At 49.3% G+C, this 25,866-nt stretch overlaps 1 non-coding gene and 1 pseudogene across 1 annotated transcript; both read left to right on the top strand.

Annotated features, from left to right (window-relative positions):
* The first annotated feature begins 6,357 nt into the window (after positions 1-6,357).
* On the top strand, positions 6,358-6,495 carry LOC148140949 (U1 spliceosomal RNA; annotated as a pseudogene).
* An 868-nt stretch (positions 6,496-7,363) lies between these two features.
* Positions 7,364-7,527, top strand: LOC148140948 (U1 spliceosomal RNA). The gene has a single exon (XR_015753202.1). It is a non-coding gene; the product is annotated as a U1 spliceosomal RNA (small nuclear RNA).
* Positions 7,528-25,866: the final 18,339 nt, after the last annotated feature.

Raw genomic sequence — 25,866 nt, 5'->3', positions numbered from 1 at the left:
TCCAAAGAGCATCCTACCCACACCCATCCTCAACCCTAACCCTGCCCTCCTCGTGGCTAATGCACCATCCTGCACATCCCTGGATACTGTGGACTATTTAACACAGGCCAATCCACCCTGACCCACAGCCCTGAACACTCTGGGCAATTTTCTGTGCCAATCCATCGAACCTGCATATCCCTGGACACAATGGGTAATCCACCTAAGCTGCACATCTTTGGACTGTGGGAGGAAACTGGAGCACCTGGAGGAAACCCACTCAGACATGGGGAGAATGTGCAAACTCCACACAGACAGTTGCCCGAGGGTGGGATTGAACCCGGGTCCCTGCCGTTGTGAGGCAGCTGTGCTAACCACTGAGCCACCGTGCTGTCCCTAGATCTCCACTGTCTTTCTCTCCCTTCCATGTCACCTTCTCCTGCTATTGCTGAAGGCATCTCACTGACATAACAATGTAGGAACACAAGAAGTGGGAATGGGACTGACCAATTGAACCCCTTGATTGAATATGACCAAGGCTGAACTCATCTTGGCTTCAACTCCACGTTGCTGACCACTCTCCATATCCCTTCAACCCATCACTTATTAAACATCTGTCTATCTCCTGCTCAACTTTAATCAATGTCCTGGCATCCACCACATCCGTCCACATTCAACAGAGATTTCCACACACAACTGTGTCCGTTGCTCCTGATGCGGTCTCCTCTACATTGGGGAGACAGAATGCCAATTTGTGGAACATTTCATGGAATATCTCTGGGATGCCTGCACCAAACAATCCCACCACACTGTGGTCAACCACTTCAACTCCCCCTCCCACTCCCGCAAGGATTTGCAAGTCCTGGGTCTCCTCCACCACCAAATTCTGGCCACCCGACGTGGAGGCAGAATGCCTCATCTTCTGCCTTGGGGCCCTCCAACCACACGGAATCAATGTTGATTTCACCAGTTTCCTTAATTCCCCTCCAATTCCAGATCCAACTTTCCAACTCGGCACCTCCCTCTTGAACTATCTTACCTGTCCATCTTCCTTCCCACCTATCCGTTCCACCCTCCACTCTGTCACCGTCACCCTCCCCTTCATCGACCTATTGCATTCCCAGCTGCCTTCCCCCCCAGTCTCACCCACTCTCCCATTTATCTCTCAGACCCCTTGGGCACCCCCTCTCATTCCTGATGAAGATCTTATGCTTGAAACATTGACTCTCCTGCTCCTCGGATGCTGCCCGACCAGCTGTGTTTTTCCATCACCACACTCTCGACTCTGATCTCCAGCATCTGCAGTCCTCACTTTCTCCTGCTGCCAGATCTGCTGAGTTTCTCCATCCAGACCCCGATGTTTGCAGCAGATTTCCAGCACACACTGTATTTGACATTACTTTTCCCAGGTCTCAGACCTCAGTGGTATTTCGAAACAGGGCTCGGAAAAATTGCTTGAGTGAAGGAAAATGCAGAAGTGGCATTCATGGGGAGGTAATAAATGGCAGAGAGAAAATCGTACGTGTGGAGAGAATTGCAAGTAAGTGTAGGAATTATGTAGGATAGGGACAATCACGTGGCAGTTACTGCGGTATGGAACAATGTGAAAGGGGGGAAGTGATGATTGGAAGGGGTATCTGTGGGGTGAGTGAACGAAAGCTCAATAAACATGGGACTGCCCAGAGCAAAATGGCAGAAGGTCTCTCAAGGATGCTCCCTCTGCTGGACAAATACAGAATCGTCTTCTCTGTGGATTGTAAACCAGGGGAGGGGGTGGGGAGGTGGTGGGGAGGGGGTGGGTGGGATAGAGAGAAAGAAAGAGAGAGACAGGATCCACCAATTTTGGCATCATCTGCAAACTTACTAACCATATCTCCTGTATTCACATCCACATCATTGATATAAATGATGAAAAACCATGACCTAAATGAGCAGTGGGGCAACATCTACAGGCTGAATGGTCTACTCCTGTTGCTACCTTGTGAGGGGAGCATTGTAACTGTGCAGGCAGCTGGGGTGAATATCTTCCTTAATGCTGGAAAACGGTCAGCTCCAGTCACTGTCAGCTCCACAGACCGCAGCAGATGGACCACTGCCTCCCTCTGCTGGAGTAACCCCTGCACTGCACATAACGGCCAGTTGAAGTTCCAGCACAAAAACAAGTGAAAAGCCCTTCCTCATGAAGGGCTTATGCCTGAAACGTCGACTCTCCTGCCCCTCGGATGCTGCCTGACTGGCTGTACTTTTCCAGCACCACACTCTTCAACTCTGACTCTCCAGCATCTGCAGTCCTCACATTCTCCTACGTTATTATCAGTACACCTCACAAACCTGATTCTGTTGTGATTACCACCTCTCATCCCCAGGGAACACAGGGACAGCAGACCATTTAGCCCGCCATTTAATGTAGCCATGGCTGATTGAACAGTTACCATTTACTCACACTATCGCCATAGTCCCTTTTACCAACGATACCTAAAACTCTAAACTTTAAAGACAGCTAATTCCTGATTTCTTAGGATTCAAATTCCAGCATCTGTCGCAATGGGATTCGAACCTGCGCCTCAGAACATCTCCTGAGCTGTGGTTTGTACCAATATCCCATCGCCTCCCCAACAAGCCACACTCTTTTTCCCTTTTATGTCACGAATGGATCAAACTTTCTGTCAAAATGATGGATGGTGACTGCTTCAAATGCTCCATTCTGTGGGGAATTCCCTACCTGCAACACGACGTGGAAACCAATCCTCCAAAGTTCCATGCTCATTCTCATGCAACAATTGTAAGTGTTTCCTCTGGAGTTATCCGAAAAACAGGAATGGTTTCTGCATGCCCACTTTTTCAAATTCCTTCCCAAATTTAAAGATGCCCAGTTGTTGTCCCCAACACTCCACAATATAAAGTCCGAGATTGACATCATTTCCTGGCTGTGGCAGCTCCTTAACCTGAATCAATGATATGGAAACATGGGTGGTACGGTGGCTCAGTGGTTAGCACTGCAGCCTCACGGCACCAGGATCCAATTTCGGTTCCACCCTCAGGCAACTGTCTGTGTGGAGCTTGCACATTCTCCCCGTGTCCAATAGTGTGCAGGTTAGGGTGGATTGGCCATGGGAAATGCAGGGTTATAGGGTAGGGGGTGGGTCTGGTTGGGATGCTCCCTGGAGGGTCAGTATGGACTCGATGGGCCTAATGACCTGTAGGGACTCTATGGTTTCTGTGCAATATTTCCCACATTTTCTCCAATGATGTCTATTTAATACGAAGATTGGGGATCCCCACTGGCAAAACACGCAATGCTGACACGAGAAACAGCACAAGTGGTTTGGATCTGGAATACATTGCTGCAGAGCACACAGGAGGCTCGATCAGCTGTGGCCTTCTGAGGAGAATTGATTAACTATCTGATGTAGAAATAGGGCAATCCTGTCTTACAGAGAGCTCTTCCTGGGGTGTAAGCACTCTTTTGATTCTCTTATTCCCCAAGTGTCATCGATGCACATTGGCACATTTTGACCTGACTACAGAATTGGCTATTTGTCAAGAAACACCGAGTGGAGATAAGGGCTTCTTTTTCAGGTGGGTGACCTGTAACCAATGGGGTTCTCCAGAGGTCAGTGCTGGGACCACAAGTGTTTCTATTAACCACTTGGAGGAAGGAAGGGGATGTACCATCACCAAACTTACAGACAACATAAAAATGGGTAGAAAGGCAGACAGTTTATGGAGGGAACTGAAAGAACTTTGGATGCTGTAAATCATAAACAAAACACCAATTGCTGGTTTCATCCCACCATCAGACTGACCATGGACTACTCCTTAGTAGCTGTCTCATTCTTCGACACATGCCTCTCCATCAAGGATGTGGGCCTCAGTATTCCACTCTCCCCAAACCCACAGATAATCTCGTAATGCTACAATTCTCCAGCTTCCACCCACAACATATTAAAACAGCCATCCCCTATGGACAAGCCCTACACATTCTCAGGATCTGTTCAGATGAGGAGGAACATGACAGACACCTGAAGGTGCTCAAGGATGTTCGTAAAAGAACAGGGTTCGATGATCAACTCATCGACTGCCAGTTTCCGATGTGCCACAGCGAGTACCCGTAATGACCTCCTCAGGAGACAGATACAAGCTGCAACCAACTGTATCCTTTGTTGTTCAGTACTTCCTGGGAGCTGAAAAATGACACCATGTTCTTCACAGCTTGCAACATGTTATCAATGAGGATGAGCATCTCGCCAAGACCTTCCCTATGCCTCCAGTTCTCACCATTAAACAACCACCAGACTTTAAACAGACTGTCCAGCCTTCAGGATAACATCGACCACAACACTGTACACCCCTATCATGGGAACCCTGCAGGACATGTCAGAGTGTGGACACGGATACCACCATTACACGTGGGGACACCACCACCATGTACTGGCTGTATCCCAATCTTTGTCTCGGCCAGCGCTGTCGACCTCATACGCTGCAGGCAAGGATGCCCCGAGGTATGGTTCATTGGTGAGGCCAAGCAGACGCTACAACAACAGATGACACCACACAGAAATCACCAGGCAGGGGTGTTCCCTCCCAGTTGGGGAACACTTCAGCAGTCAGGGAAATTTGGCTTCAGATCATTGGGTGACCATCCTCCAATGGGACTTTGGGATATACAACAACTCAGAATGGCCGAGCAGAGGCTGATAACCAAGTTCGGTATCCATGGGGATGGCCTCAACTGGGACCTTGGGTTCATGTCACACTACAGGTGACCCTACTACACTACACACTGTCCCTCACACACAAGCACACATACATACACACTCTTACATACTCACACAGTCACTCAGACCCTCTCTCATACACACTCTCTCTCTCATACACACAAACATACACCTCCCACACTCACACACATTTTCACCAAGCTTTCACACATGCAAACACACTCTCTCACTTTCACTAACACTCACCTACTCACATGCACATACCAACTCTCTCTCTCTCAAACACATGCACACACATATTAGTCGATGTGGTGAAGTTATATCGGTAGTATTATATTTGCAGATACATTCTATTTTGCTCAATGCACAATCTGCAGGCAGTCAATACATGCATGTTTTGTAAACTCCATGTTGGAAATAGAATCAAAGCCCTTCTTCAGGAAAGGTTGGGACACAGACAGACTCTAACCTCACACCTTTAATGCATTGTCTGAGCTGAATTATCACCATTTGTTATGAAACCTTAAGTTATCTTGAAAAGGTGACTTGAAAGATATTCTGCGATTTACATATTAATGAATTGAAATATTCTAATGATGAAAGACTTAACAACAATCTAGGTTTGTTCAGTATATTATTTTAGTTGCATGACACTGTATGCCCTCTCTCTCTCCTGCCTTGTTTGTACGCAAACACTAAGTGTCACTACGTACTGAGGTTCTACCTGTCCCCGGTGTTGCGAAGGATGGGCCTGGCCTCGCTGCCGCGGAACGCTCCGAGTAGTTGGACCGTTCCGTATCAACTGTCCTTCGTGGAGAAGTTTATGAAGAAAAACACCTTTGACCACAAGTCCATCAGGAAGTGGTCAGCACGTAGTGTCCTTGAGACCCTTCGGGAAAAGGAGAGGGCGGATCCTATCGAATGGTTCCCTGGGCAGACTATCAAAGCCATTTGGCAGAATGCCTCATCGCCAGAACTTTCCAACAAGCCCCAAGACATGGCTTGGCTGGTGGTGAGAAGGGCTCTGCCTGTGAGATCCTTTATGCACGCAGGGACTCTCAGCCGCACCGCACGCTGCCCTCGAAGCGGCTGCGGGGGGGACGAGACTGTCACACACCACCTTCTGGAATGTGCCTACGCAGAGGAAGTCTGGAGAGGAATGCAGTGGTGTTTGTCAAGGTTTGTCCCGAGCAGCGCCGTGACGCGGGACTCCGTGCTCTACGGCCTGTTCCCCGGGACGCACACCGAGATGAACATCAACTGTGCCTGGAGGATCATCAATTCGGTGAAGGACGCTCTCTGGGCGGTCCGAAACCTGTTGATCTTTCAGCTGAAGGAGTTGACCCCGACTGAGTGTTGCAGACTGGCACATTCCAAGGTCCAGGACTACGTGTTGAGGGACGCGCTGAAGCTTGGGGCAGCTGCCGCCAAGGCGCAGTGGGGAAAGACCACTGTGTAAAGTCTGCCTGCCTAACGAAGAACAGGGGGCCCACGCAGTCATTTGGGCTCTGCTGGCGCCTCAGCACAACAGTAATCGCATGAACCTGTAAATAAGAATGATTACACTGTCTCGATACGCAAAGAAATGGAATGTGTACATGTGTGTGACATGTCCAGTTGTATAGATCAAACTATTTATGAATAAAGTTTATTTTTGAAAGAAAAAAAAGGGTGGTGCTCCCAGGACGAGGCTATCCCATTGCACTTCGGGTGTGCTGACGCCTGCGATGTCTCCAAATGCAGGATACTCGACTGCAAAATTTGTGGTAGTGGGGGACTGCGTTCGCGCTCTCCCCTGATTTACAAACCAATGGCAGAATCTGAATTGCGGTTTTTCGGAGGCAGTGCTGTTATGCTGTGACTTGTCTTGTCACTGCTACGTTAACACCCAAGTTTGCTCGGGCAGTCTTTGGTATACCTTTCTTCCCTCTCCAAGCAAGAGCCGTCCTAACTTTAAAACCGTTAAGCCCACCAAACCTCTGCTGCATATGCGACCATTTCCCTCTATTTCCCTCAGCAGGTAAATCAGACACGGAAGAAAAGGACGATTACATTTTAATCACAGGCCAGTTTATTTTACACAGAGGGTGGTGAGTGCTCGGAATGTGCAGCCAGACGAGGTGGTGGTGGTCTCAGTTTCGTGTCTCATCCAACATCATGTTGAGAAATATGTTTCCCTGGCACCCTTAATCTTGTATGTGATTTCAACCTGAAGTCACTAATCTGATTGAAGAGAGATTTGCAAAGCTGCAGCTAAACAGTGTAGAAAGTCGAGGTAAATTGGTTTTAAAAAATGCTTCTAGTTTCACAATCAAAGATTGTAAGTTGCTTTTATTCGCGTTGACATCAAATTCGGACGAGTGTTTGAAAACAAAGTTGGAACTTTCCCTCCTGTTTTTCCGCGAATCAGGAGGCAGCCTGAAGGAAACAGGGGCGGGGCGCGTCCTTTTAAGGGATAGATGCAGATAAGCAGCGCAGGCGCAGCCGTGGGTGGTATTTGAGTAAAACGGGAGTCCTGGAGACATTCGGTGATCCATTTGAAGAATGAAGCTGATCGACAGGCAGGGCAGGTTGGGGAAGTGAATGTTCGATGTTGCAAAAGTGAGTGAGTGTGAGAGTGAGAGGGAGCGGCTGTTGTGGGGTGTGAGCGAGTGTGAGTGCTGAGCATACTTACCTGGCAGGGGAGATGACATGATCATTGCGGTGGCGCTCCCAGGACGAGGCTATCCCATTGCACTTCGGGTGTGCTGACGCCTGCGATGTCCCCAAATGCGGGATACTCGACTGCAACATTTGTGGTAGTGGGGGACTGTGTTCGCGCTCTCCCCTGATTTACAAACCAATGACAGAATCTGAATTGCGGTTTTTCTGGAGGCAGTGCTGTTATGCTGTGACTTGTCTTCTCACGGCTCCGTTAACGCCCAACTTTGCTCGGGCAGTCTTTGGTATACCTTTCTTCCCTCTCCAAGCAAGAGCCGTCCTAACTTTAAAACCGTTAAGCCCACCAAACCTCTGCTGCATATGGGACCATTTCTCTCTATTTCCTCACTATATCTCTCAACATGCTGCTTAACCACCTTCCTTCTTAACTGCTCTCAGTCACCATCTGCTCCATGTCTTACCACCGTTTGCTTCTTCGCCAACCTGTCAAGCAAGGGCACCAACACCCTGAGCTACAAAGTGCAAAATCCAGCCCACCTCACGCCTGGGGGGAGCAATGCCTCATCTTCCGCCTTCGGACCCTCCAACCACACAGCATCAATGTTGACTTCACTCGTTTCCTCATCTTCCCACCCCCACCTCATCTCAGACCCGACCCTCCACTTGACTTGTCCCACCTGTCCCAAAACAGCTGTTATTTTATCTCTAATATTTCGTACAAGGTTCCAGAAACTTCCTCACCTGCCTCCTTTAGCGTTCTGGGATATTTCCCCATCAGATCCGGGGGACCTGTCCACCTTAATGCTTTTTAAAGGCCCCCAACCCCACCTGTTGTTTAATGTTGAGATGCCCGGAGTACCAACATACCTGTCCCTAAACTCCCCATCCACCATGCCCTTCTGCTTTGTGAATACTGGTGCAAAGTATTCGCCACCAACATCACCCACTTCCACCAGCCCCACACATAGATTTAGGTTCTGTTGTGTCACGTGTACTCAAGTACAGGAGTACGGTGGAAAGTATATAATGTCGCCACACACGGGGTCACCTTCCAAATAAACTTTAGTACTAACTATTAAAAGTTTAAACGAAAAACACCACCCAACACCAGGTTATAGTCCAACAGGGTTTATTTGGAAATACAAGCTTTCGGAGCACTGCTTCTTCAGGTGGTTGTAGAGATACAAGACACAGAACTTGTACCAAATACACCGGCGTCTCCAAATCATCACCGAACATAGTTCGTGGCTGGGGATCAGCCCTTGATCGCGGATTGAGGATCAGCCCTTGATCGCGGATTGAGGATCAGCCCTTGATCGCGGATTGAGGATCAGCCCTTGATCGCGGATTGAGGGTCAGCCCTTGATCGCGGATTGAGGGTCAGCCCTTGATCGCGGATTGAGGATCAGCCCTTGATCGCGGATTGAGGATCAGCCCTTGATCGTGGATTGAGGATCAGTCCTTGATCGCGGATTGAGGATCAGCCCTTGATCGCGGATTGAGGATCAGCCCTTGATCGCGGATTGAGGATCAGCCGTTGATTGTAGAGTTGAGTCTTTCATACCCAGAGCCAGCTACCAGGCAGGCATCAGCAAACAATCTGGCACCTTCGGTGACCTGTGGGGAAAGAATTCAAAGTGGTTAAGGTTTCAACTTGCATCTGAACAGCATTATCACGGCCGCACTTCTCGAGTAACTAACGTAACTAACTCAGTCAGAACAGAAAAGTGTAGTTCAGTTGGAAACTCCCGACTCGAAACAGGTTACTTTCTGAGCTAACCTTTCAAAAAAAGGGGGAAGTAAGATGGAAGAGAATAGCAGAAGATAGGGTAGAAGTAGCAAGGTAGAGATTGACAGCCGAAAGAGGGAAGGAATGAAGGTAGTCCAAGTGAAGAGAGCGCTTAGCTTGGGTAAAGCCTTTGCTTGATGCAGCCGTCCGAGTGGTTGGTGTCCTCGAAGAGTCCCAGCAGGCAAAGTCTGGGTGGCCTCTTGCAGGACCATGGTGGCCGAGCTCTGGAAGCGCAGGTGGGTCTTGAAGCCCTGGGCGATGTCCCGTAGCGGGCGCTGGAAGGGCAGCTTGCGGATCAGCAGCTCGGTGGGGTTCTGGTAGCGGCGGATCTCTGGCAGTCCCACGGTCCTTTCCCCTCCCAGTGAACTTCCGCGCCGTCTGCTTCGTCCTCGTCCATCCCCACTCTCTTCCCCCCCATCCCCATCCTCTCCCCCTCATCCCCATCCTCTCCCCCTCATCCTCACCCACTCTCTCCCCGCCCACTCTCTTACCCCCCTCCCCCCCATACTTACTCACTCACTCACTCACTCACTCACTCACTCACTCACTCACTCACTCTCTCTCTCTCACACACACACCCATCCACCCCGCCCCTCCTTTTATACTGTCCTGAGCCACTGGCGGCTGGCGCCCGGCGTTTTCTGATTGGTCCAGTAAAGCTCGCGTCTGATTGGCGCATAAAGCACCCCCGCTGATCTCACTGATTGGTTGATATTGCGCTTTGTGATTGGACAGTTTGACAATCCGGGAACAATCACCCCCATATTTGGGAAACACAAAGTTTGAGCTTTAACCTCTGTGTTGCTGGACAGAATTGCATCAGGCTGCCTTATTAGGTTATGATGCTCGTGTTCAGCACAGGGTGCTGTTGTTTTGAGCGCAAAACTTTTTTTTTTCTATTTTGTATGCTTTGTTCACACAAATCTTTGTTACATTCACAGCTGATGGTGCCATTCACATTCAGAGAACAGATTCCGTCGTTGATTTCACTGGATTAAATGCCCATCCTCTTGGCTTCAGCTTGGGTCACTCAGCACATCGTCCTGGACCTTGGAATGTGCCAGTCTGCAACACTCAGTCAGGGGCTGGGAGATTTGTCATAACCAAAGCAATCATTTTGTCACAAACTAAAAGCCTGGAAACCATTTTGAATCTTATGTTAGTGTCTGTCTGTCATTCGTTCCCTGGCTCAGTGAGGTGGTTGAACTTGCAGCTGCACAAATACCTAACAGTGAAGTCTTTCCCAGCTCTTCCTTTACAAGAACCTCTTGTATACAGACACTTGCTTATCAGCTACTAACCAACACTGTCCAGACACTATGTGACTGAGGCTAGTGACTGGGCAAAGTGCCTGAACTCGCCTTATCCTGCAATTAACAGTTGATGCTGCTAGATTAGCAGAGCGCATGATGTGGAGGAGGAGGTCTTGGGCTGGGATGAACAAAGTTAAAAATCACACAAGCCCAGGTTCTGGTCCAAGAGGTTTATTTGGATCACTAGCTTTCAGAGTGCTGCTCCATCATCAGGTTGCTGTGGAGAATAGGACCAAGACATTTATCGTGAAGGATTACAGTGTCATGCAACTGAAATGATATATTGAACAAACCTGGATTGTTGTTAAGTCTTTCATCATTTAGAATATTTTGATTAATTAATACGTAAATCCCAGAACTTCTTTTAAGTCACCTTTTCAAGATAACTTAAGGTTTAATAACAAATGGTGACAACTCAGCTCAGACAATGCATTAAATGTGTGAGGTTAGAGTCTGTCTGTATCCCAACCTTTCCTGAAGAAGGGCTTATGCCCGAAATGTCGATTCTCCTGCTCCTCGGATGCTGCCTGACCTGCTGTGCTTTTCCAACACCACACTCTCGACTCTGATCTCCAGCATCTGCGGTCCTCACTTTCTCCCAGATATCCCAATTTTGAGTCAGACTGGTTCTATTTCCAAAGTGGAATTTACAAAATGTTACATATATTGACTGCCTGCAGATTATGCATTTTGTGAACAAAATAGAATGTATCTGCAAATATAATTCTGCCAATACAAATTCACCCCATCGACTAATATGTGTGTGCACGTCTTTCAGAGAGAGAGAGAGCGAGGGTATGTGCGTGTGAGTGGGTGAGTGTGAGTGAAACTGAGAGAGTGTGTGTTTGCATGTGTGAAAGCTTGGTGAAAGTGTGTATGTGGATGTGATGGAGTATAACTGAGAGGGTGTGAGTATGGGAGGTGTATGTTTGTGTGTATGAGAGAGAGCTTGTGTTTGAGAGAGGATCTGCATGACTGTGTGAGGATGTAAGAGTGTTTGTGTTTATGTGAGAGAGTGTGTATCGTGTAGTGGGGTCACCTGTAGTCCAGGTTGAAGCCATTCCCATGGGTACCGAACTTAGTTATTAGCCTCTGCGAGGCCACTCTGATTTGTTGTATATCCCAAAGTCCTCCTTGGAAGATGTTCACTCGATGATCTGAGGTCAAATTTCCCTGACTGCTGAATTCTGGGAGCGAACACCCCTGCCTGGTGATTGTTGTGCAGTGTCATCTGTTGTTGTAGCGTCTGCTTGGTCTCACCAATGAACCATACCTCGGGGCATCCTTGCCTGCAGTGTATGAGGTAGACAGCGCTGACCGAGACAAAGATTGTGATACAGCCAGACCTGCTGCGTACACGGTGCGTGGTGTCCCCACGTATAATGGTGGTATCCGTGTCGACACTCTGACATGTGTTGTAGGGTTGCCATGATAGGACTGGACAGTGTTGTGGTCGATGTTATCCTGCAGGCTGGGCAGTTTGCTGTGAATAATGGTCTGTTTAAGGTTTGGCAGTCGTCTAAAGGTGAGAAGTGGAGGCGTAGGGAAGATCTTGGCGATAACGTGTTGCAAGCTGTGAAGAACATGGTGTCGTTTTTCACCAGCCTGAAAAAGAAGCCCTTAACTCCACTCATTGTTTCTTACCCAATAGTCAATTCTGTAGCCAGGTCAAAATGCGCCAATGTGCATCGATGAGAGCATCCTAACCAAACCCACCCCCCTACCTACCCTATGCACCCTAACCTGCACGTGTTTGGACTGTGGGAGGAAACCCACACAGACACAGGGCGAAGGTGCAAGCTGCACACAGACAGTTGCCCGAGGGTGGAACCGAACCTGGATTTTTGGCGCTGAGGCTGCAGTGCTAACTACTGAGTCACTGTACCACCCGGGTTTCTATATCATTGATTCAGGTTAAGGAGCTGCCACAGCCAGGAAATGATGTCAAGCTCGGAGTTTATAACAAATGGGCATCTTGAAATTTAGGAAGGAATTGGGCGGGCAGAAACCATTCCTGTTTTTCGGATAAGTCCAGAGGAAACCCTGACAATTATTGCTTGGGAAAGAGCATGGAACTTTGGAGGATTTGTTCCCACGTCGTGTTGCAGGGAGGGAATTCCCCACAGAATGGAGTGTTTGAAGCAGTCTCCATCCATCCTTCTCACAGAAAGTTTGATGCATTCGTGACGGAAAAGGGAAAAAGAGCGTGGCTTGTTGGGGAGGCGATGGGATATTGGTACTAACCACAGCTCAGGAGATGTTCTGAGGCGCAGGTTCCAATCCCCTTGTGACAGATGCTGGAATTTGAATCCTAAAAATAAATCAGGAATTAGATGTCCTTAAAGGTTAGATTTTGAAGAATCATTGGTAAAAGGGATTATGGTGGTAGTGCGAGTAAATGGGAACTGTTCAATCAGCCATGGCTACATTAAATGGCGGGCTACATGGTCTGCTGTCCCTGTGTTCCCTGGGGAATGAGAGGTGGTAATCACAACAGAATCAGATTTGTGAGATGTTCTGATAACAACGTAGGAAAACGTGAGGACTGCAGATGCTGGAGAGTCAGAGTTGAAGAGTGTGGCCCTGGAAAAGTACAGCCAGTCAGGCAGCATCCGAGGGGCAGGAGAGTCGATTTTTCAGGCATAAGCCCTTCATGAGGAAGGGCTTTTCACTTGTTTTTGTGCTGGACCTTCAACTGGCCGTTATGTGCAGTGCAGGGGTCACTCCAGCAGAGGGAGGCAGTGGTCCATCTACTGCGGTCTGTGGAGCTGACTGTGACTGGAGCTGACCGTTTTCCAGCATTAAGGAAGATATTCACCCCAGCTGCCTGCACAGTTACAATGGTCCCCTCACAAGATAGCAAGAAGAGTAGACCATTCAGCCTGTAGATGCTGCCCCACCGCTCATTTAGGTCATGGCTTGACATCATTTCTCTCAATGATGTGGATATGAATTTAGGAGATATGGTTAGTAAGTTTGCAGATGATGCCAAATTGATGGTACAGGGTAACTTTCTCTCTCTCCCTCCCTAGGTTTACAAGATTTGGCCTGACAAGTGACAAGTAACATTCACACCACACAAATGCCAGACTATGACCATCACCAATGCAAGACAATCTAACCACGCCCCTTCACATTCAATGGTGTTACCCTCCCTGAATCCCCCACTATCAACATCCTGGGGGTTATCATTGACCAGACAGTCAACTGGACTTACCACATAAACACAGCGGCTACAAGAACAGGTCAGAGGCTAGGAATATTCTGGCGAGTAACGCATCTCTTGAGTCCCCAAAGCCTGTCCACCACCTACAAAGTGCAAGTCAGGAGTGTGATGGAATGATCCCCACTTGCCTGGATGGGTGCAGCTCCAACAACACTCAAGAAGCTTGACACCATCCAGGACAAAGCAGCCTTCGCTTGTTTGGCACCACATCCGCAAGCATCCACTTCCTCCACCACCCATGCTCAGTAGCAGTAGTGTGTCCTATCTGCAAGATAGAACATTACAGCACAGTACAGGCCCTTCAGCCCTCAATGTTGCGCCGACCTGTCATACCAATCTGAAGCCCATCTAACCTACACTATTCCATGTCCGTCCATCTGCTTGTCCAATGACGACTTGAATGTACTTGGCCCAACAAGTCCACACCGACCCTCCAAAGAGTAACCCAGCCAGACCCATTTCCCTCTGACTAATGCACCTAACACTATGGGCAATTTAGAATGGCCAATTAACCTGACCTGCACATCTTTGGACTGTGGGAGGAAACCGGAGCACCTGGAGGAAATCACGTAGACACAGAGAGAATGTGCAAACTATACAGACAGTCGCTCACGGCTGGAATTGAACCTGGGACCCTGGTGTTGTGAGGCAGCAGTGCTAACCACTGAGCCACCATGTTACCCTCATGGGTCTAGGTAGGATGCTGTTTGGAGGATTGGTGTAGACCTGTTGGGCTGAATGGCCTGTTCCCACACTGTGGAGTTATATCGCCGTCCTTCACTGTCACTGGGTCAAAATCCTGGAATTCCCTCCCCACAGCAGGTGGGCAGCAGCCCCTTCACATTCAAGAAGGCAGGTCACCACCATCTTCAGAAGGGGGCAACTAGGGACGGGCAGTGACTGCTGGGCCCAGACAGCGATGCCCAATTCCCATGGGAGAATGATATAAAATTGAAACTAAGAGGTATCCAATTTAAAAGAGTAATGAGGAGGAGGTGTTGTGAATTGATTAGCCCAGAGGGTGGTGTATGCCAGGAGATTGAGTAAAGTTAAGGAGGAAATAGACAGATTTTTAATTAGCAATGAGTTGAAGGGATATGGAGAGTGAGAAGGAAAGTGGGGTTGAAGCTGAGATGAGATTAGTTTTCATCATATTAACTGGTGGAGCAGGCTCAAGGGGTTCAACTGGACAGTTCCTCTCCCACCTCTTGAGTTCTGACATTGTTATGTAAGCGACATGCTTCAGCAATAGCAGTAGAAGGTGACATGGAAGGGACAGAGAGAGAGAGAGAGAGAGAGAGAGAAAGAGAGTGGGATGGCATGGTTTCTCAGTGGTTAGCACCAATGCCTCACCATGCTAGTGACCCTGGTTCAATCCCATCCACAAGCAACTGTCCGTGCGGAGTTTGCACATTTTCCCTGTGGCTGTGGTTAGTTTGCACATTCGCCTTGTGTCTGTGTTGAGTATGCATATTCTCCCCATTTCCGTGTGGAGTTTGCACATTCTCACCGTGTCTGTGTTGAGTTTGCACATTCTCCCAGTGTCTGTGTGGAGTTTGCACATTCTCCCTGTGTCTGTTGGGAGTTTGCACATTCTCCCTGTGTCTGTGTGGAGATTGCACATTCTCCCTGTGTCTGTGTGGAGTTTGCACATTCTCCCCGTGTCTGTGTTGAGTTTGCACATTCTCCCAGTGTCTGCGTGGAATTTGCACATTCTCCCCGTGTCTGTGTTGAGTTTGCATATTCCACCCGAGTCTGTATGCAGTTTGCACATTCTCCCCGTGTCTGTGTGGAGTTTGCACATTCTCCCCGAGTCTGTGTGGAGTTTGCACATTCTCCCCGAGTCTGTGTGGATTTTGCACATTCTCCCTGTGACTGTGTTGAGTTTGCACATTATCCCCGTGTCTGTGTGGAGTTTGCACATTCTCCCCGTGTCTGCATGGAGTTTGCACAATCTCCCTTTGTCTGTGTTGATTTGCACATTCTCCCCCTGTCTGTGTGGAGTCTGCACATTCTCCCCGTGTCTGCGTGGAGTTTGAACATTCTCCCATGTCTGTGTGCAGTTTGCACATTCTCCTCATCTCTGTGTGGATTTTGCACATTCTCCCTGTGTCTGTGTTGAGTTTGCACATTCTCCCGGTGTCTGTGTGGAGTTTGCACATTCTCCCTGAGTCTGTGTGGAGTTTGCACATTCTCCCGGTGTCTGTGTGGAGTTTGCACATTCTCCCGTGTCTGTGTGCAGTTTGCACATTCTCCCGGTGTCTGTGTGGAGTTTGCACATTCTCCCTGTGTCTGTGTGGAGTTTGCACATTCTCCCGTGTCTGTGTGGAGTTTGCACATTCTCCCCGTGTCTGTGTGGAGTTTGCACATTCTCCCTGTGTCTGTGTGGAGTTTGCACATTCTCCCCGTGTCTGTGTGGAGTTTACACATTCTTCCTGTGTCTGTGTGGAGTTTGCACATTCTCCCCATGTCTGCGGGGAGTTTGAACATTCTCCTTGTGTCTGCGTGGAGTTTGCACATTCTCCCGTGTCTGCGTGGAATTTGCACATTCTCCCGTGTCTGTGTTGATTCGCACATTCTCCCCGTGTCTGCGTGGAGTTTGCACATTCTCACTGTGTCTGTGTGGAGTTTGCACATTCTCCCTGTGACTGTGTTGAGTTTGCACATTCTCCCCTTGTCTGTGTGGAGTTTGCACATTCTCCCTGTGTCTGCATGGAGTTTGCACATTCTCCCTTTGTCTGTGTTGATTTGCACATTCTCCCCGTGTCTGTGTGCAGTTTGCACATTCTCCCTGTGTCTGCATGGAGTTTGCACATTCTCCCTTTGTCTGTGTTGAATTGCACATTCTTCCTGTGTCTGCATGGAGTTTGCACATTCTCCCTTTGTCTGTGTTGAATTGCACATTCTCCTCATGTCTGTGTGGAGTTAGCACATTCTCCCTGTGTCTGTGTTGAGTTTGCACATTCTCCCAGTGTCTGTGTGGAGTTTGCACATTCTCCCCGTGTCTGTGTGGAGTTTGCACATTCTCCCCGTGTCTGCATGGAGTTTGCACATTCTCCCCGTGTCTGTGTGGAGTTTGCACATTCTCCCCGTGTCTGCGTGGAGTTTGAACATTCTTCCATGTCTGTGTGCAGTTTGCACATTCTCCTCATGTCTGTGTGGAGTTTGCACATAATCCCTGTGTCTGTGTTGAGTTTGCACATTCTCCCAGTGTCTGTGTGGAGTTTGCACATTCTCCCAGTGTCTGTGTGGAGTTTGCACATTCTCCCTGTGTCTGTGTGGAGTTTGCACATTCTCCCGTGTCTGTGTGGAGTTTGCACATTCTCCCCGTGTCTGTGTGGAGTTTGCACATTCTCCCTGTGTCTGTGTGGAGTTTGCACATTCTCCCTGTGTCTGTGTGGAGTTTGCATATTCTCCCTGTGTCTGTTGGGAGTTTGCACATTCTCCCTGTGTCTGTGTGGAGATTGCACATTCTCCCTGTGTCTGTGTGGAGTTTGCACATTCTCCCCGTGTCTGTGTGGAGTTTGCACATTCTCCCTGTGTCTGTGGGGAGTTTGCAAATTCTCCCTGTGTCTGTGTGGAGTTTCCGAATTCTCCTTGTGTCTGTGTGGAGTTTGCACATTCTCCCCGTGTCTGTGTTGAGTTTGCACATTCTCCCAGTGTCTGCGTGGAATTTGCACATTCTCCCCGTGTCTTTGTTGAGTTTGCATATTCCACCCGAGTCTGTATGCAGTTTGCACATTCTCCCCGTGTCTGTGTGGAGTTTGCACATTCTCCCCGAGTCTGTGTGGAGTTTGCACATTCTCCCCGTGTCTGTGTGGATTTTGCACATTCTCCCTGTGACTGTGTTGAGTTTGCACATTCTCCCCGTGTCTGTGTGGAGTTTGCACATTCTCCCCGTGTCTGCATGGAGTTTGCACAATCTCCCTTTGTCTGTGTTGATTTGCACATTCTCCCCGTGTCTGTGTGGAGTTTGCACATTCTCCCCGTGTCTGCGTGGAGTTTGAACATTCTCCCATGTCTGTGTGCAGTTTGCACATTCTCCTCATCTCTGTGTGGATTTTGCACATTCTCCCTGTGTCTGTGTTGAGTTTGCACATTCTCCCGGTGTCTGTGTGGAGTTTGCACATTCTCCCGGTGTCTGTGTGGAGTTTGCACATTCTCCCGTGTCTGTGTGCAGTTTGCACATTCTCCCGGTGTCTGTGTGGAGTTTGCACATTCTCCCTGTGTCTGTGTGGAGGTTGCACATTCTCCCGTGTCTGTGTGGAGTTTGCACATTCTCCCCGTGTCTGTGTGGAGTTTGCACATTTTCCCTGTGTCTGTGTGGAGTTTGCACATTCTCCCCGTGTCTGTGTGGAGTTTACACATTCTTCCTGTTTCTGTGTGGAGTTTGCACATTCTCCCCGTGTCTGCGGGGAGTTTGAACATTCTCCTTGTGTCTGCGTGGAGTTTGCACATTCTCCCGTGTCTGCGTGGAATTTGCACATTCTCCCGAGTCTGTGTTGATTCGCACATTCTCCCCATGTCTGCGTGGAGTTTGCACATTCTCACTGTGTCTGTGTGGAGTTTGCACATTCTCCCTGTGTCTGTGTTGAGTTTGAACATTCTCCTTGTGTCTGCGTGGAGTTTGCACATTCTCCCCGTGTCTGTGTGGAGTTTGCACATTCTCACTGTGTCTGAGTGGGGTTTGCACATTCTCCACGTGTCCGTGTGGATTTGCACATTCTGCCCGTGTCTGCGTGGAGTTTGCACATTCTCCCCGTGTCTGCGTGGAGTTTGCACATTCTCCCAGTGTCTGCGTGGAATTTGCACATTCTCCTTGTGTCTGCGGGGATTTTGCACATTCTCCCTGTGTCTGTGTTGATTTGCACATTCTCCCCGTGTCTGTGTGTAGTTTGAACATTCTCCCTTTGTCTGTGTGAAGTTTGCACATTCTCCCCGTGTCTGTGTGGAGTTTGCACATTCTCCCTGTGTCTGTGGGGAGTTTGCAAATTCTCCCCGTGTCTGTGTGGAGTTTACACATTCTTCCTGTGTCTGTGTGGAGTTTGCACATTCTCCCCGTGTCTGCGGGGAATTTGAACATTCTCCTTGGGTCTGCGTGGAGTTTGCACATTCTCCCGTGTCTGCGTGGAATTTGCACATTCTCCCGTGTCTGTGTTGATTCGCACATTCTCCCCGTGTCTGCGTGGAGTTTGCACATTCTCACTGTGTCTGTGTGGAGTTTGCACATTCTCCCTGTGTCTGTGTTGAGTTTGAACATTCTCCTTGTGTCTGCGTGGAGTTTGCACATTCTCCCTGTGTCTGTGTGGAGTTTGCACAATCTCCCCGTGTCTGTGTGGAGTTTGCATATTCTCCCTGTGTCTGTCGGGAGTTTGCACATTCTCCCTGTGTCTGTGTGGAGTTTGCACATTCTCCCCGTGCCTGTGTGGAGTTTGCACATTCTCCCTGTGTCTGTGTGGAGTTTGCGCATTCTCCCTGCGTCTGCGTGGAGTTTGCACATTCTCCCTGTGTCTGTGTGGAGTTTACACAATCTCCCCATGTCTGTGTGGAGTTTGCATATTCTCCCTGTGTCTGTCGTGAGTTTGCACATTCTCCCTGTGTCTGTGTGGAGTTTGCACATTCTCCCCGTGTCTGTGTGGAGTTTGCACATTCTCCCTGTGTCTGTGTGAAGTTTGCGCATTCTCCCTGCGTCTGCGTGGAGTTTGCACATTCTCCCTGTGTCTGTGTGGAGTTTGCACAATATCCCCGTGTCTGTGTGGAATTTGCATATTCTCCCTTTGTCTGTCGGGAGTTTGCACATTCTCCCTGTGTCTGTGTGGAGTTTGCACATTCTCCCCGTGTCTGTGTGGAGTTTGCAAATTCTCCCTGTGTCTGTGTGGAGATTGCACATTCCACCCGAGTCTGTGTGCAATTTGCACATTCTCCGCGTGTCTGTGTGGAGTTCGCACATTCTCCCTGTGTCTGTCGGGAGTTTGCACATTCTCCCTGTGTCTGCGTGGAGTTTGCACATTCTCCCGTGTCTACGTGGAGTTTGCACATTCTCCCCATGTCTGTGTGGAGTTTGCACATTCTCCCTGTGTCTGTGTGGGGTTTGCGCATTCTCCCTGCGTTTGCGTGGAGTTTGCACATTCTCCCTGTGTCTGTGTGGAGTTTGCACAATCTCCCCGTGTCTGTGTGGAGTTTGCACAATCTCCCCATGTCTGTGTGGAGTTTGCACATTCTCCCCGTGTCTGTGTGGAGTTTGCACATTCTCCCTGTGTCTGTGTGGAGATTGCACATTCCACCCGGGTTTGTGTGCAGTTTGCACATTCTCCCCGTGTCTGTGTGGAGTTTGCACATTCTCCCTGTGTCTGTGTGGAGTTTGCACATTCTCCCTCTGTCTGTGTTGCGTTTGCACATTCTCCCAGTGTCTGCGTGGAATTTGCACATTCTCCCAGTGTCTGCATGGAATTTGCACATTCTCCCCATGTCTGTGTTGATTTGCACATTCTCCACGTGTCTGCGTGGAGTTTGCACATTCTCCCCATGCCTGTGTTGAGTTTGCCCATTCTCCCCGTGTCTGTGTGGAGTTTGCAAATTCTCCCCCTGTCTGTGTGGTGTTTCCACATTCTCCCCGTGTCTGTGTGGAGTTTGCACTTTCTGCCCGCGTCTGTGTGGAGTTGCGCATTCTCCCTGTGTGTCTGTGGAGTTTGCAAATTCTCGCCGTGTCTGTGTGGAGTTTGCAAATTCTCCCCATGTCTGTGTGGGAGTTTGCACATTCTCCCTGTGTCTGTGTGGAGTTTCCGAATTCTCCTTGTGTCTGTGTGGAGTTTGCACATTTTCCCATGTCTGTGTGGAGTTTGCACATTCTCCCCATGTCTGTGTTGAGTTTGCACATTCTCCCAGTGTCTGCGTGGAATTTGCACATTCTCCCCGTGTCTGTGTTGAGTTTGCATATTCCACCCGAGTCTGTATGCAGTTTGCACATTCTCCCCTTGTCTGTGTGGAGTTTGCACATTCTCCCCGAGTCTCTGTGGAGTTTGCACATTCTCCCCGTGTCTGTGTGGATTTTGCACATTCTCCCTGTGACTGTGTTGAGTTTGCACATTCTCCCCGTGTCTGTGTGGAGATTGCACATTCTCCCTGTGTCTGCATGGAGTTTGCACATTCTCCCTTTGTCTGTGTTGATTTGCACATTCTCCCCGTGTCTGTGTGCAGTTTGCACATTCTCCCTGTGTCTGCATGGAGTTTGCACATTCTCCCTTTGTCTGTGTTGAATTGCACATTCTCCCCGTGTCTGTGTGCAGTTTGCACATTCTCCTCATGTCTGTGTGGAGTTTGCACATTCTCCCTGTGTCTGTGTTGAGTTTGCACATTCTCCCAGTGTCTGTGTGGAGTTTGCACATTCTCCCCGTGTCTGTGTGGAGTTTGCACATTCTCCCCGTGTCTGCATGGAGTTTGCACAATCTCCCCGTGTCTGTGTGGAGTTTGCACATTCTCCCCGTGTCTGTGTGGAGTTTGCACATTCTCCCTGTGTCTGTGTGGAGATTGCACATTCCACCCGGGTTTGTGTGCAGTTTGCACATTCTCCCCGTGTCTGTGTGGAGTTTGCACATTCTCCCTGTGTCTGTGTGGAGTTTGCACATTCTCCCCGTGTCTGTGTGGAGTTTACACATTCTTCCTGTGTCTGTGTGGAGTTTGCACATTCTCCCCATGTCTGCGGGGAGTTTGAACATTCTCCTTGTGTCTGCGTGGAGTTTGCACATTCTCCCGTGTCTGTGTGGAATTTGCACATTCTCCCGTGTCTGTGTTGATTCGCACATTCTCCCTGTGTCTGTGTGGAGTTTGCACATTCTCCCTCTGTCTGTGTTGCGTTTGCACATTCTCCCAGTGTCTGCGTGGAATTTGCACATTCTCCCAGTGTCTGCATGGAATTTGCACATTCTCCCCATGTCTGTGTTGATTTGCATATTCTCCACGTGTCTGCGTGGAGTTTGCACATTCTCCCCATGCCTGTGTTGAGTTTGCCCATTCTCCCCGTGTCTGTGTGGAGTTTGCAAATTCTCCCCGTGTCTGTGTGGTGTTTCCACATTCTCCCCGTGTCTGTGTGGAGTTTGCACTTTCTGCCCGCGTCTGTGTGGAGTTGCGCATTCTCCCTGTGTGTCTGTGGAGTTTGCAAATTCTCGCCGTGTCTGTGTGGAGTTTGCACATTCTCCCCGTGTCTGTGTGGAGTTTGCACATTCTCACTGTGTCTGAGTGGGGTTTGCACATTCTCCACGTGTCCGTGTGGATTTGCACATTCTGCCCGTGTCTGCGTGGAGTTTGCACATTCTCCCCGTGTCTGCGTGGAGTTTGCACATTCTCCCAGAGTCTGCGTGGAATTTGCACATTCTCCTTGTGTCTGCGGGGATTTTGCACATTCTCCCTGTGTCTGTGTTGATTTGCACATTCTCCCCGTGTCTGTGTGTAGTTTGAACATTCTCCCTTTGTCTGTGTGAAGTTTGCACATTCTCCCCGTGTCTGTGTGGAGTTTGCACATTCTCCCTGTGTCTGTGGGGAGTTTGCAAATTCTCCCCGTGTCTGTGTGGAGTTTACACATTCTTCCTGTGTCTGTGTGGAGTTTGCACATTCTCCCCGTGTCTGCGGGGAATTTGAACATTCTCCTTGGGTCTGCGTGGAGTTTGCACATTCTCCCGTGTCTGCGTGGAATTTGCACATTCTCCCGTGTCTGTGTTGATTCGCACATTCTCCCCGTGTCTGCGTGGAGTTTGCACATTCTCACTGTGTCTGTGTGGAGTTTGCACATTCTCCCTGTGTCTGTGTTGAGTTTGAACATTCTCCTTGTGTCTGCGTGGAGTTTGCACATTCTCCCTGTGTCTGTGTGGAGTTTGCACAATCTCCCCGTGTCTGTGTGGAGTTTGCATATTCTCCCTGTGTCTGTCGGGAGTTTGCACATTCTCCCTGTGTCTGTGTGGAGTTTGCACATTCTCCCCGTGCCTGTGTGGAGTTTGCACATTCTCCCTGTGTCTGTGTGGAGTTTGCGCATTCTCCCTGCATCTGCGTGGAGTTTGCACATTCTCCCTGTGTCTGTGTGGAGTTTACACAATCTCCCCATGTCTGTGTGGAGTTTGCATATTCTCCCTGTGTCTGTCGTGAGTTTGCACATTCTCCCTGTGTCTGTGTGGAGTTTGCACATTCTCCCCGTGTCTGTGTGGAGTTTGCACATTCTCCCTGTGTCTGTGTGAAGTTTGCGCATTCTCCCTGCGTCTGCGTGGAGTTTGCACATTCTCCCTGTGTCTGTGTGGAGTTTGCACAATATCCCCGTGTCTGTGTGGAATTTGCATATTCTCCCTTTGTCTGTCGGGAGTTTGCACATTCTCCCTGTGTCTGTGTGGAGTTTGCACATTCTCCCCGTGTCTGTGTGGAGTTTGCAAATTCTCCCTGTGTCTGTGTGGAGATTGCACATTCCACCCGAGTCTGTGTGCAATTTGCACATTCTCCGCGTGTCTGTGTGGAGTTCGCACATTCTCCCTGTGTCTGTGTGGAGTTTGCACATTCTCCCTGTGTCTGCGTGGAGTTTGCACATTCTCCCGTGTCTACGTGGAGTTTGCACATTCTCCCCATGTCTGTGTGGAGTTTGCACATTCTCCCTGTGTCTGTGTGGGGTTTGCGCATTCTCCCTGCGTTTGCGTGGAGTTTGCACATTCTCCCTGTGTCTGTGTGGAGTTTGCACAATCTCCCCGTGTCTGTGTGGAGTTTGCACAATCTCCCCATGTCTGTGTGGAGTTTGCACATTCTCCCCGTGTCTGTGTGGAGTTTGCACATTCTCCCTGTGTCTGTGTGGAGATTGCACATTCCACCCGGGTTTGTGTGCAGTTTGCACATTCTCCCCGTGTCTGTGTGGAGTTTGCACATTCTCCCTGTGTCTGTGTGGAGTTTGCACATTCTCCCTCTGTCTGTGTTGCGTTTGCACATTCTCCCAGTGTCTGCGTGGAATTTGCACATTCTCCCAGTGTCTGCATGGAATTTGCACATTCTCCCCATGTCTGTGTTGATTTGCACATTCTCCACGTGTCTGCGTGGAGTTTGCACATTCTCCCCATGCCTGTGTTGAGTTTGCCCATTCTCCCCGTGTCTGTGTGGAGTTTGCAAATTCTCCCCCTGTCTGTGTGGTGTTTCCACATTCTCCCCGTGTCTGTGTGGAGTTTGCACTTTCTGCCCGCGTCTGTGTGGAGTTGCGCATTCTCCCTGTGTGTCTGTGGAGTTTGCAAATTCTCGCCGTGTCTGTGTGGAGTTTGCAAATTCTCCCCATGTCTGTGTGGGAGTTTGCACATTCTCCCTGTGTCTGTGTGGAGTTTCCGAATTCTCCTTGTGTCTGTGTGGAGTTTGCACATTTTCCCATGTCTGTGTGGAGTTTGCACATTCTCCCCATGTCTGTGTTGAGGTTGCACATTCTCCCAGTGTCTGCGTGGAATTTGCACATTCTCCCCGTGTCTGTGTTGAGTTTGCATATTCCACCCGAGTCTGTATGCAGTTTGCACATTCTCCCCTTGTCTGTGTGGAGTTTGCACATTCTCCCCGAGTCTCTGTGGAGTTTGCACATTCTCCCCGTGTCTGTGTGGATTTTGCACATTCTCCCTGTGACTGTGTTGAGTTTGCACATTCTCCCCGTGTCTGTGTGGAGATTGCACATTCTCCCTGTGTCTGCATGGAGTTTGCACATTCTCCCTTTGTCTGTGTTGATTTGCACATTCTCCCCGTGTCTGTGTGCAGTTTGCACATTCTCCCTGTGTCTGCATGGAGTTTGCACATTCTCCCTTTGTCTGTGTTGAATTGCACATTCTCCCCGTGTCTGTGTGCAGTTTGCACATTCTCCTCATGTCTGTGTGGAGTTTGCACATTCTCCCTGTGTCTGTGTTGAGTTTGCACATTCTCCCAGTGTCTGTGTGGAGTTTGCACATTCTCCCCGTGTCTGTGTGGAGTTTGCACATTCTCCCCGTGTCTGCATGGAGTTTGCACAATCTCCCCGTGTCTGTGTGGAGTTTGCACATTCTCCCCGTGTCTGTGTGGAGTTTGCACATTCTCCCTGTGTCTGTGTGGAGATTGCACATTCCACCCGGGTTTGTGTGCAGTTTGCACATTCTCCCCGTGTCTGTGTGGAGTTTGCACATTCTCCCTGTGTCTGTGTGGAGTTTGCACATTCTCCCCGTGTCTGTGTGGAGTTTACACATTCTTCCTGTGTCTGTGTGGAGTTTGCACATTCTCCCCATGTCTGCGGGGAGTTTGAACATTCTCCTTGTGTCTGCGTGGAGTTTGCACATTCTCCCGTGTCTGCGTGGAATTTGCACATTCTCCCGTGTCTGTGTTGATTCGCACATTCTCCCTGTGTCTGTGTGGAGTTTGCACATTCTCCCTCTGTCTGTGTTGCGTTTGCACATTCTCCCAGTGTCTGCGTGGAATTTGCACATTCTCCCAGTGTCTGCATGGAATTTGCACATTCTCCCCATGTCTGTGTATATTTGCACATTCTCCACGTGTCTGCGTGGAGTTTGCACATTCTCCCCATGCCTGTGTTGAGTTTGCCCATTCTCCCCGTGTCTGTGTGGAGATTGCAAATTCTCCCCGTGTCTGTGTGGTGTTTCCACATTCTCCCCGTGTCTGTGTGGAGTTTGCACTTTCTGCCCGCGTCTGTGTGGAGTTGCGCATTCTCCCTGTGTGTCTGTGGAGTTTGCAAATTCTCGCCGTGTCTGTGTGGAGTTTGCAAATTCTCCCCATGTCTGTGTGGGAGTTTGCACATTCTCCCTGTGTCTGTGTGGAGTTTCCGAATTCTCCTTGTGTCTGTGTGGAGTTTGCACATTTTCCCATGTCTGTGTGGAGTTTGCACATTCTCCCCATGTCTGTGTTGAGTTTGCACATTCTCCCAGTGTCTGCGTGGAATTTGCACATTCTCCCCGTGTCTGTGTTGAGTTTGCATATTCCACCCGAGTCTGTATGCAGTTTGCACATTCTCCCCTTGTCTGTGTGGAGTTTGCACATTCTCCCCGAGTCTCTGTGGAGTTTGCACATTCTCCCCGTGTCTGTGTGGATTTTGCACATTCTCCCTGTGACTGTGTTGAGTTTGCACATTCTCCCCGTGTCTGTGTGGAGTTTGCACATTCTCCCTGTGTCTGAATGGAGTTTGCACATTCTCCCTTTGTCTGT

The sequence above is a fragment of the Chiloscyllium plagiosum genome, unplaced genomic scaffold, assembly GCF_037043375.1.
Source record: "Chiloscyllium plagiosum isolate Xiang-an unplaced genomic scaffold, Cpla_swu_hap1 HiC_scaffold_35, whole genome shotgun sequence".
Lineage (NCBI taxonomy): Eukaryota > Metazoa > Chordata > Chondrichthyes > Orectolobiformes > Hemiscylliidae > Chiloscyllium > Chiloscyllium plagiosum.
The sequence above is the reverse complement of the archived record's forward strand: the minus strand, read 5'-3'. Positions and strand labels throughout refer to the sequence as shown.